This window comes from Drosophila biarmipes, chromosome 2L, assembly GCF_025231255.1.
Source record: "Drosophila biarmipes strain raj3 chromosome 2L, RU_DBia_V1.1, whole genome shotgun sequence".
Taxonomy (NCBI): Eukaryota; Metazoa; Arthropoda; class Insecta; order Diptera; family Drosophilidae; genus Drosophila; species Drosophila biarmipes.
This window is the reverse complement of record NC_066612.1, coordinates 12,936,372-12,947,061: the sequence shown is the minus strand read 5'-3', so window position 1 is coordinate 12,947,061 and position 10,690 is coordinate 12,936,372.

Sequence of the window (10,690 nt, the reverse complement as noted above, 5' to 3'; positions counted from 1 at the left end):
TCGAGGAGGTCTCCTCACTTGCTGCATTTTTCTGGTATTTTATTAACATTTAATTTGTATGATGTTCTTTAAACAGAAGGGTGAGTTAAACCTGAAATAAAATTCCATTTTCACTTCTCCAAAATATTACCAAGCTATTAGTTAATATTTGTAATGCAATTTAAAAAAAACAACTAAATTTATTATAATTTCATTAATGCTGTTCACTCAAAATTATTCCTATAAACTGTTTAATAATGAATAAAATATTTGAAGTTTCCTTTTCTATAACACGTTTTTTACATGTTGCTGTTGCAATCTTACCAATACCACTAATTTAACATTATAATTTTCTCTCCCATTAAATAATTCCTGTAAAAGCGGTTAATTTTCTTTTAAGTGGCGCCTAAAATGGCGCCGCATATCAATCTGATACATAGGGAATATATATATGTGCCCATATAGACACACCAACTAATGGCTTAATTCGGAGGCGTACATATCGATCGTCGATGATCAAGCTGCAGGAACCATTTTAGCCAAATTGCAGTTCTTGGCCGGCAGTCCTCTCAAAAGGCGAAGCAACAACAAACAACGGCAGACGGGGCGCTACAACAATAAAGAAGAACAACTATTAAGACCGCTTGAACGCCTGTCCGGGATCCAAATAACAGCAACAACAGCAAACAGCAACGAAAAACTACAGAAACAAAACCTGAAACATGAAATTCCTGCGTAATTTGTAAGGAAAGGCGTGAAGAACACCAACGAAGGCAACACCTTAATTAATGTTATTAAAATGGAACGAACGACCGACCGACCGACCGATGGACCTGGGGAACCTGGAGAACCTGCAACCTGGACCTCAGCCCGGGTCCAGAGAGAGGGACCGAGACCTACAGCCCGAGAAGGCAACCCGAAGAAGCGGAAAAGAAGAAGGCAAGCCCAAAAGAATGTGGCAAAAACGGGAAGGGAAAAAGGCTAACGCAAAAAGGGTCGATCGTCCACAAAATATTCTTCGGGTTGGTCAATCCCTGACTTGGGATATGCTGGTCTTGGAAAACGGAAAAGATAGTGCCAGTCCTAGGGGAAAATCTCAGGATTATATGCCAGTTCGAAAAGGAAAATTTAAGAAAAGCATTTGGGCTGGGAAAGTCTTCCTATAAAAGTAAGAAAACTAATGGAAGCTTTTATTATGTGACTTGTATTAAAAATAAGAAACATTAGGATATTTATTTCAAGATTTAAAATATTTTGACATGTAAGAATAATTTTGTATGTTTCATAATTAATTTACTTACCTTTCTCTGAACTCTTAGACATATATGGTGATTTCTGCTTTTTGGATGATTGGATTGGTCCGCTGCTTATTTTTTGGGCTGAGCTCCTAGGGTCATTACATCATTTAAAACCGCACAGGCCCACCACAAATTTACAGTCTCTCGAGGGTTCCTTCAGAATGTTCCCAGGCACAAAGACAAAATGTGGCCATCTGGTGATCGGACACGCTTCATAAGCGAAACCCGGACACTTCACCACGGATTCCTTCGTTATATCCATGGTCCTCGACAAACGCTCTGCGCTGCTGTCAATTGTGCGCCCTGGCTTCGGGTTCCCAGCGTTCTTAGACGTTAAGGCAGATTTATCACTGGACACTCTGGAGCGCTGACTACTTGACATATTCATTAAATTTGCCACATTGTTGCCGGCAAAGAAACGCCAGACAAAGCAGATGATGCTCATCATTTTGACACCTTAATGTGGTAATTAGGGTTTTTCCCCACTTCCTTCGATGCCGCTGCAGATCCTTAAAAGCCGATGATCGTGAGCAAATATTAACACAGATCGGATCGCCAAGATCGCAGATGGATGGGCCACGCCCTGGCCTGGAACTGGGACTGGGACTGGACTGCTCCGACCCTTAACGGTTTACGGCGAATTGGCTTAAATTATTTAAAGATTACAACCTCCAAGCGGGGCACAAAAGGGCGGTAGAGCTGCAGAAAAAGATCATCACCCCGAACGATCTGTCTGCGATCGTGAATCCTTTTTCGGGTGTGAAGATTATGACACAGCAGAAATGGCAGGCGGCGGAACCGAAACGAAACGAAAGTCGCTGGCGGCAATTAATTTCAAATTTTTTTCCGGCCTCATGGCAGCAGGGCAGCTGCGCTGGGACCCAAGATGATCCAAAGAAATCGCAGACAAATTAAGATAAATGAATTGTTTAATTGTTCCATGTGGCGCAGGATTTTTTGTGGCTTTGCGCCCTGCTAATTTGACTTGTAATGTGAAAAATGGGCTAGGGGATAAGGTTGGAAATAAAGTTATATGTTTAAGGTTTTAACAGGGAAAATGCGGATAAGGGTATCTGAATTTAAGATCTTTGTTTTGGGATCAATAAACTATACTTCTGGGATTTACTTTTTAACCATAGATACAATAACTTATGTAGATGCAGTTCAGAATGGGCATGATTGATAAATATGATTACATTTTTTAGATTATTTTAAAACCCTATCAAATATACATTTTTATACTTACTTAAGAAACTCTGTCTGTTTGTAATGTTCTTCTTCTATTACAATTTTGCAATCAATTTTAGTGTTATTACCTTACTTCAATGCTATTACTTAGGCATTAACACCCGGGTCATACAACCCAAAAGGCTGAGGAATCATCAATCAAACTCTTGATGTCTAAATAATGCAACACCAAAGGTGAGCCTTTTGTCCAACTTTTGTTGTGGCTTATTGTGCCCGGCTCTTGGCTCCGGCCACAAAGGACTACCGCGCTAATTAATACCAAGCCGAAAGCCAGATCCCGATACGTTCGTGCCCCAACTGTTGGGCCATAGCCACACACGGCTCACGATCGCCATCTTCAACTCCATCTTCATCTCCATCTAAGCTAAATAAAGTTATTAAGCCTTGGATCCAAGAGGGAAATGTTGCAGTGCCAAAAAAAAGAGGGGAAAACGAGAGGAGCACCAGAAGAAAGAGCCGGGCTGAGAAGCGAAAGGCCCAAAACGCAGCATGTGTTAAAATTATATAGAGAGTGCGTGTGGGGACCGTACGAGTAGACCCCCCTAATGGCGATGGACTCAGACTCAGACTCCGACTCCAACTCGAACTCGGACTGAATTCTCCTCCCGAAGGCCCGGGATCTCAGAGTTAATAAAAAACACATAATTGCGTATGTTTTGGGGTCTCCCAGCGGAGATCCATGCCCGTGTGCCCCCACATCCCATCGGCCGATCAAGTGCGAAGTTCTGCGCAAACGCCAAGCGCCTGTGAAAATATGATTTTTGTTGCCATTTCGTGTTTTGCCACTTTGGAGGTCTTCATCATTTTTTCATCGTTGCTCTCGGTTATTGTTGCTGCTGTTGCTGTTGCGGCTGCTGCTGCTGCTGCATGTTGAATGTTGCTGGTCGCTGGTTGCCTCTTGCCGGTTGCCGTGTTTGTGTGGCTCTTGGTTTTTGTGTTTCCATAAAACTGACCCCATGGGCAGTGAAATTAAGTTGATTTTTAATGCAGTCATGGTGGGTAGTCAAGCCAGGTGGGTCTCTGCCCGTCTTTCTTTCTTTTCTTCAGTTCCTGTCTCTCTCTTTTGATTTACATCGATGCAATTCAAGAGTTATGCCTTGCAAAAAAACTTTTTTTTTCATTTTTAATATTTTGTTTGGTAAAATAAATTGGTAAATGACTTAAATGCTGATTTCTCAATTGCCTTAGTTTACTCATTATTCATAGTTTAATTATTCTTTAGTTTACTTTTTATTCATTTTAAGAACCCTCTTTTTCTGGGGTCAAATAAGTAAGAATTAAGTAAAATTACGTTCCTTCTGTTTTCTCCTGAAAAATAACTTAAACTCCCAATATTATATTAATAATATACCTTTGTTACAAAAATAACCTTTGTTCATTTATTTGATATGGTATTATTATTTTCTCAACATTTCCTTTTACCCCATAAATTTATTTAAAACCTATAATAAAATTAATTACCCCGCCGCGGCCAATAACAACCAACCCAAAATACTTCCGTCCACTCTTCCTTCCCACCAAGCCCTCCTCCGATGAACTCCTGCCCACGTTTCCCTCGACGTCGCCATAATAAATTTCAACTTGTCTACACCTATTTTTACAAACATTTAAAAATTATTACACAGTCTTTTTCATTATGCCCGGGATGTGCGGACCCCATGATGCGGCCTGCCCATTGCCCGGGCATGATGACCTTAAATTAAATGTGCAGCACATGAATTATGTAAGCTGTTTAATAAAGTGATTCCATTTGCATGCAAGAGCCCCGCACGCATGCGCAGCGGGCAGTCCCCAGACCAGAGTCCCGATCTGGAAGTGGAACTCAACCTGGACCCCGACTTCAACAACTTACTCAGTGCACCGAGGAAAATGTATTCACTTTTTAGGTAATATATTTAGGTATACTATAATATAATATAAATAGGCCTACTTTAACAAAATATAATAGAAATAATCAAGTAATCAAAATATTTCGAGTAATCAAAAATCTAAAAGAAGTGCAGTATCAGAAATCAAAATTAAAAATCATATAAAAAGAGTTTACAAAAATTTATATTATAAACATACAATTAAAATAGATCGGTTAATTTCATATTCATTTTTCAGTGCATAAACTGGACCCTGGAGCACGGAGTTTAAGGATGGAACTGGAGGATGAAGAGCTTGGGGACTGGACTTCAAGCCGGAGTTGGGGATTCACTGAGCTGGACTTCGCGCAGCGCGCGCTGATTGTCGCTTAATAAAAATGGTTATTGTGTTTTACTTTTTTTTGCTTCTCCTCCGTGGAAGGGGAAGGCAGTCGGGGGCTAAGGATCTCTGTAGATTGCCCAGTCGGCTATTTATGTGTGGCTTTTGTAAGAATTATTAATGTAAATCTTTCATAATTTTCATAAGCTGTGCGCGTGCTCGATGCTTAATAAAAGGAATAAGAAAAGAGCATATGGTCGAGGGTAATTCGACAAAGAGATACCTAATAATGTCTCAGACAAATGAGCAAACAAGTTACCACTCAATAAGAGGATAATTTTTACAAAATGAATGTAAGTACTATGGGTAAGTATCAAGGTAAGTGTTTAATAAAACTGGCAATTTATCTATTAACAATGGTATAAAAATAATTCCTTATCCCAAAGATATTACTGGGTATAAAAGAAGCCGAAATCCTTGGATCCCAACTGAGTTTGAGGTGATTTATAATGCCATCTGGCAACGCTGTGTGGCATCCTGGGCCCCAAGCTTAAAGCTCCTCCCGGATGAATCCCCAAATCTAAAAGCTCCCGAAGCTCCGGCCAAAGTTCATTCCAATTTTGGCTCCACCCACACAGGGCGTTCATTTTGTCGGGGAACCGCAGACATGCGCAGTGCAAACCAGGGGGTTGGATGTGCCTCGGATGCACTCCGTTCGCCAGCCGGCAAACAAAATGAAGTTGCCAGGATGGCAATGCAGCACTAAGAGATCGGGAGACGGCCAGATGACAGGCAGCAAATCAAAGTCACAGGCAGCGACGGGCAAATGCTTTTAGGCCTCTTCCCTGCAGCCTCCAATGAGAATGCATCTGCACATTCCAGAGCCTCCGACAGTTTTTTTTTTGTCTCCCATTCGGCTTTTGACCAACTGTTGCTGCAACTTGTTGGATGACGAATGCAGTCGCCGCGCAGCGCCACATCAATGTCATAAAGCACAGCAACAATGGAGTCTTCGGCCGGCTGTCCATTCCGATCCCTCATCATCTGCCCGTAGGTGCCCCCTATGCCATCTCCATTCGTCTCCATTCCACTCGCCCGGCACTTCTTCTGGTTGGCTGGCAGTCACTAAAAAGCCAAGATGGCCGCTGGAGCCAACGGGTGGAGTGCCATGCACTTGAACTTTCATTTTGACGATGATGATGACCACAACGCCGACGATGATGTGAATGGGCCAAGTCCGGCTGACCACCTTCATTTCAAAAGGGCTGCACTGCAATCGGAAGAGATCTTACATGGTATTGTAAAAGATAATGGGTATATTATTGTTTTTCAGAAAAGAAAAAAGGGAAAGGGTTAATGTTAAGTTAATACCACATAATACATTAGTTAACTAAAGTTAAACCGATTAATCTGAAATGAGTAACAGTACGAGAAGTTTTTTCTGACTGAGATGAAAAACGTTTCATTTTTAAAATTAAAAATTTTATTATTTATTTAAAACAATAAAATTAAAAAATTATTGACACCTATAACATAAATAGTAATTAAAATGTTCTAAAAAAATCTTATGCTGCTCAAAGTGTGTAAGTCCTGTACAGTAAGTGTGAGCATTTAACTTTTATTTAAAGCTAATTTATTGTTTTTAAAACTACAAAAAATATGTAGGCATAACTTGAACGAAAACTACTTTAATTTTGTCGTTTATCATCCTTATTTATTATTTAAATTTATATAACTCTAATCCATCCCTGGAGATCTGAGGACTGCTTACACCAGCTCCTTGCGGAGTTGTGTGCGTGCTGTGGTTTGTAAACCACTTGAAACAATTTTTAATTGTAATTTGCGCAAAGCTACGCCTTCCCGCCAACTCCCCAGCAGCTCGTGGTTGCTAAACTTGACATGACCGCGCAGTGAGACAGGGGCGGTAACCCCGGTAAAAGGGGGGTCCGCCCAGGCAAGGGGGTCCAGGGCGGGACAGACTTCGGAAGCTCCGCTTGCATAGTTGAGAGCCAAAACATTGCTGGGATGCCAGTCGCGGCTGCGACGAGATGCTGCCAGGAATTTTCATAGAAAGGCGCTCCTGGCATGCAGACGCGAGCTATACGAACTTTGTGAGTTCCCCCCTGAGAATGGCAGCCCAACCCAACCCCCGGCATCGCTTAACCCCTAAAGGCCGGCCAGATTTGTAGGTGGGCCCTCGGATATCGACTGTTTAAATTTTGGGACGACAACGTGCAACGTGCAATTAAAATTGAAAAATTTTCCCACACATCTGCAACCGAAAATTGTGAATAAAAAATAAAAGGTATCGCCGAGGAAGGGAAAGGGCGAGCGAGCCCTGCACTGATTTCTTTTTCATGTCAGGGCAATGCAAACTGTGTGTGCACTGATTGGAGGCCAGCGGAATTTTTCCCATACGATACCGAAGTCCCGGCCTCCAGCCTTTTTTACCTTGTGCCACTTTGGCCCCAAGAATTCCACAAGTTATGTTCGCAATGTCGCCCGACTTTGCGGCAGGCAGGGGTTGCAGCCGAGGCAGCCGCAGAAGCTGCTCTCGAAATTACTTCGATTAATTTTCGCTTAATTTTTATTTTTATTTCTTACTCCGCCGAAGAGATATTTATTCGACGCGAAAATTTGCGTCATTTTGTCAGATTTTTGTCAGGATTTATGAACGCGCCAGCGTTTCGAGTTAATTAAACGAAAGAATCGACCTCAATGGCGGGCAGTCCAACCGAAAATTAACTAAATTATGGTGGCTCGATTTTCGGTAACCCTGAGCTACGTCATTATGACGAATTTTTCACGGATTTTTCCCCTTTAATGAGCGCAAATTGAGTTGAACTTTGGCGAGGGCACACCTACAGCCAAGCTATCCAATCCATAGAAAATATCGATGACTCTTTGGGCGATTGGCCTTATTAAGGCATCAGAAGGTGGTCTTATAATTATCCTAATAATGCGGAGGAGGTAAACGAATAAACCCTTAAAATACATACAAAATTATTTTCTAACCTGTTTTACAATAAATATTATTAATTGTTATTACGATTTTTAGATTTCAGATTTAATCGATTTATGATTTCATAAATTTATTTAAAAACCAAAGACAGGGGATTTTAAGAAAACCATTTTATAAATCACAATTATAATTAAAAATTTTTATTGGCTTATTAAAATTTACAAATAACAAACAACAAATTAAATATACTAATTGTAATGAAATGTGTATCTGCTTTTGGAGAACTTCTTTTTTAAAATTAGGGGAAATATCATTTCGCAACCCAGCCCACTCCCTAATTTGCGTGTGCTCATTAGAAATGTTTCCCTTTCTGAAAATTAAATAAGAAGCCACCCCTCGCTGGCAGTGGTATCCCATCAACACTTGCCCTGGCCCAAATACTCATGTTAATATCTGTGAAATTGATCTGATTGTAATTTAAACATGATGCTTACCCTGACCCTTCGGCGTCTGAGCGTCGAACCCCCTGTTTTTGGATTCCTCGTTCCGCTGGAATCCCATGCAGTTCACTGAACATCGGGAAAAACAATGATTCTACCCTTCGAGCCCTCATCTGTCTGGGTCTGGGTCTGGCTGGCTGGTTGGTTGGTTGGTTGGTTAATCCTTTCGGTAATTTATGCGCCCTCATCCGAAAAAAGCTGCCACTTACCGAAGTAATCATCAGGCTGATTCCGAATCCAATTCCAAATCCTGCTCCTGCTCCTGCTCCTGCTCCTGGGCCCGATCTCGTCACGTGTCCTCCTCATCGCCAACATTGTTCTTGTTGTCGTCGTGGTTGTATTGTTTATTGTGACAATTCTTGTCAGCGGTCCAAGCAAATGTCAACGGCACATTGATGGATGTTCCTCTCCTCCGGCCGAAATGGCTGAGCCCGGGCCAGAGGCAGTTGAAGCCACCGCCAGGTGATGGTGATTCATGGCAATTGTATGCGGTAGATGTGATGGTCAAATGCCCGCTGCCGTTGCTTGTCTCCGTATTTCTGTTTTTTTGGTTTGTGGTTTCTTTTTGCGGTTTGAGTGCCTGCTCAGTGGATGGGGTAGCTTAGCGAATAAGAGATGCAATGCCCGAAGCTGTTAGCGGATAATTTTTAATGAGCTTTAACATTAGCGTGTGTGCAAGTAGACAGAGGGAAATTCCACTGAAGATACACCAAAAGTTACTAAAAATATGAGCTACTTGTCATTATAAAGATCATAAAATTAACAATAATTTTGTACACAAAATTTTATAAAGTTAGGAGATTGCTTTAAAATGAACATAAATCAAACAAATTTTAGTGCAATATTATTGGTTACTAAAGAATAATTAAAATGTTCAGTCTTTCCCCAACTTTTGACCTTAAAAGTTATACCACATGTGATCAAACAAAACAAAATTTGTAAGCAAGAAAAAAATGTATTTACTAATTTTAGAAAAATTATTGCAGAAATGACAAAAAAGACAAAAAAAAACAGGAAGCTTTGTTTAGTTATTTAACTTTAACCTTTCTAATAATTGGTATATTAATTGTCATAATTTGTTGTACTCAATATCAACCCTTAACTAACACATCTCTTAATTAAATTGATTTATAACACATGCCAACTAATTGATTGCTCTCAATCAATAAATTACTTCCATTGATACTGACGTTTATCCGTAATTGGCTTTATTCTGTTTAGTTTGACAGGCAATTTATGATGTCAAGATATATTGCAACCTCGTTTAAAGATTATTAGTTGATCGATTATTTATTGAACTGCAGTTGCATAGAAATTTCTGTGTTTTCCTTTAAATAGACCGAACATATTGCATTCAAAACAGCTGGCAACAAGTGTTTCCTCAGCTCGCCCAGAAAATCCCTTTGAAGTGTAACAAGTAGCGAGTGAAAAGTCAAAGAGGGTTAAGTTCACATGCACATACACACACACTCGGGATCCAAATGAAAATAAAAGAAAAGCCGCCCGCCTAAACGACCCATATTTTGCGATGCTTCTGCCTCAGCTACTGTCCTCCAAAAGCCCCCCACCAACCCCACTTAACCCCTTGAACTAACTAAGGAAGCAGACGTGAATCAATTGCCTCGGCCTTTGTTTTTCGCCGCCTCGAGTATATAAATTAGCATATTTCAAAGGCAAACAACAACAGCAACAAAAGAACGAAATTGCAATAATTGGAGTCCTTGACAGGACAACAATGACGTGAGTGAGAGGAGGACAGCGAGAGGATGGCGACACTGCACCAGTTTCACTTTTGTTGTTAACCCTTTGATGTTCAGCAGAAGTGGCACTCGGTCGTGTGTCCTTGCCACAGCAACAAAAACACGAGGAGGCTGCTTAATCAGTCTTTAAAGGCCAGACAGAAGGGCAGTCAGGTGTCAAGTGACCCGGAGACAGGGGTTAAGTCTTAAATCAATTAAATCCTATAAAATTTTCTCAGGAGTTAAATATTTCTTTAAATAGTTCAAGAAATTTTTATATCCTTAGGAAAAGTGTAAAGTAAAATGTTGTACTTCACTATTGACTATTACTTAAATATTTTATGAAATATATTTAACAAATTTATTTCTCAATGTATATGGCTTTTAATTGTTAAAAAAAACCATTACTAATTTATGGACGACTGAGTATTAAATCGAATTATAATACCTATTCCAATGTGTTAATTGGACCGCAATTCGAGGATAACAAAGGACATTCTCTCGCATGCGATAAGCGCAGCCAGAATGAGCAGCCCTGCCTCAATTTCTCAGCGTGTCCTGTGTGTTTGTTGGTGCCTGCATCCTTTGATGTATTTTTGTACTTTCGCCAGCCAGTCGCTGAGCCAGGAATCGGGAATTCACCCTCCAAAGGAAAGGCACGCGCACATTCCACATCCACCTCCCAGCGAAAGTCCCACACCACTCCAACGGATCCGTAATTCCCAGGATAACACGCACGGGAACAGGACAACGAGGATGACGACGAGGCCGGTGACG